General features: G+C 44.4%; 1 protein-coding gene across 6 annotated transcripts in view; it reads left to right on the top strand.

The window, feature by feature from the left end:
- Positions 1 to 459: 459 nt before the first annotated feature.
- Positions 460 to 2,297, top strand: part of Znf329 (zinc finger protein 329) — a 14,808-nt gene continuing 12,970 nt past the window's right edge. The window contains exons 1-2 of one of the 6 annotated variants that reach the window (XM_029480012.1): positions 471 to 499; positions 778 to 921. The gene's annotated coding sequence lies outside the window, so the exon portion shown is untranslated. Of the gene's footprint in view, positions 520 to 543; positions 744 to 777; positions 945 to 2,297 lie in introns of those variants that run through there. The other 5 variants (XM_029480011.1, XM_021165960.2, XM_029480013.1 and 2 more) reach the window with 5 other exon arrangements.

Raw genomic sequence — 2,297 nt, 5'->3', positions numbered from 1 at the left:
CATGCAGTCAAAACACTCATACACATAAGGAAAAAAAAAATAAACATAGCTTACTTCCACTAATGATTGTCAAGAAAAGAGGTGTATTTGGCTGAATTTTAGTATTTTTCACCTATAATCGTGTTTTTGTTAAATTATGCAGTAAATAAAAAAATAAGGCTCTAGAACAAAATTATAACATCGGGAGAGTCCTGGAGATGCTGAGGTAGGGAACTCTCATATTCAGAGCCAACCCTCTCAAAAGATAGAATCGTGGTAGAAAATGAATATCCATGAGTCAATAACTTAGTTATAATTCTGTAAATAAAGGCGAGGAGACGTTTCTTCCTGATCGCAATGCCTTGCTCCTGCCTCTCCGCAGCTGCAGGTACGGGTGCAAGACTCTCAGATCAGAGTGCACAGCAGTCAGAAGCAACTGAACCTCTACGCGTGCGCGTCGCAGGATCAGGATCTGCGCACGCGCAGTTGTTGGGACCATGGCCGCCGCCGGCATCCTGTAGTGAGTCCTTCCGCGCCTCGGTGCCTTTCTGTTCCTTAGCTTCCCCTCTGCGTGTCTTGCGGGAGGGAGTCGAGGGGTGCTGGAGGGTGGCGTGCAGAGCTTTTGGGTTTCACGCGGGCCGAGGGAGTTTCGGGCTCACCCGGAGGGTGTGAGCGGGGACAACGCTGTCCCCGCGGGTGTGTGCACCCCCGGGTCGGAGGGGTCCCTGACTGGCTGGTGTAGATGCTCTCCGCGCTGCTGTCGGGTGAGGCTGTCCCTCTTTCCTGCTCGTTACTTAGGGCGTCCTTGTCTCGAGCCCCGCTGTTCTCGGAGGTTTTGCTGAGATCCTTTGGGCACCTGGCCCTTCTTACTTGCCGGTTTCGGGCTGAGTTGGCTGCCAGACTCCAATGAGCGACGAGGCTGTTTTCCATGGAATCTTCTAGGTGACTTTCCCTTCACTCTGCTGGTACTTGCAAAATCAATCAATCAATCAATCAATCAGTCTATCTGTCCATCCATCATCTATTTAACTATCCCTCCTCCCCTCCCCAGGGAGGTTCACGTATCATCCCTCCTCTGTTTTGTCCCTTCTCTAGTTTGCTGTTTCTTCCTTGGTTTTCAATGGTTTTATTTTCCTGGAAAAACACACTTTTTGTTCATCCTCCTCCAACAACTAACTTTTCCTCCATTCTCCTCCTGCCTTCTCCTAGTCTTCTAATTTGAAAGATTTCACACCCACAGCTAAATTGCAGGCATAATTTAATAGATAATGACGAAACCATCCAGATTATCACGTATTAACATTTTGCTACATTGGCTTTTCCTTTCTTTTAAACACATGCCCACTATATTTTACACACATAATGAATGTAGCACAGGCAGGCACGATAGTGTGTGTGTGGGCTGGGTTACTAGAAGTTATACTGTGAATATTCTAACACTACACATTGAAATTCTTTAGTGATGAGTCTCTTTAAAATGTGAACCTGCTTTTTTTTTTTTTTTTCCTTTTCCATGAGCAAAGGAGAATGGGTATCCTACCAGCCTCCCAGTGGCCACATTACTGAAATTAATGTTAATCTTGTGAGGTTGGAGAGACCCGGTGGTTAAGAGCACTTGCTGCTCTTCAGAGGACTTGAGTTTGGTTTCCAGCACCCAAGCTTTGGGACGTATAGCACCTGTAATTCCAGGTCCAGAGAATTCACCCAGGTATCCGATTCACCCAGGTATCCAATGCACTGTTCTGGCTTTAGAGAGTGTCAACACATAGGTGTCGTTCACTCATATGGACACACATATACCAATATGTAAAAAGAAATGTTTCAAAACAAAAGTCTCTGCCAACAACCTGAACTGCCTGTTTAATCCTCAAGGGGACATGGAATTCCATGCCCCCACCCAGATCTATGATAGAATGTTATTGGGACCAATCATTGTATAACTTATATATATTTAAGTTTTAAAAATTTTTTTTAAAACTGCATTGTGCCAAGGTTCATTCCAGGATCATGTGTGACATTAAGTTTGTCTTTTCAATCACCTTCAACTATTAATGCTATTTCTCTTTGATAATTTTGTAATTTAAAAAAAGATTTATTTATTTTATGTATGTGAGTACACTGTAGCTGTACAGATGGTTGTGAGCCTTCATGTCGTTGTTGGGAATTGAATTTTTAAGACCTCTGTCCTGCTCACTCTGGTCAACTCTGCTCGCTCCGGCCCAAAGATTTATTTATTATTATATGTAAGTACACTGTAGCTGGCTTCAGACACACCAGAAGAGGGCGTCAGATCTCATTACGGGTGGTTGTGAGCCACC

Source organism: Mus caroli, chromosome 7 (assembly GCF_900094665.2).
Source record: "Mus caroli chromosome 7, CAROLI_EIJ_v1.1, whole genome shotgun sequence".
NCBI lineage: Eukaryota > Metazoa > Chordata > Mammalia > Rodentia > Muridae > Mus > Mus caroli.
The sequence above is the reverse complement of the archived record's forward strand: the minus strand, read 5'-3'. Positions and strand labels throughout refer to the sequence as shown.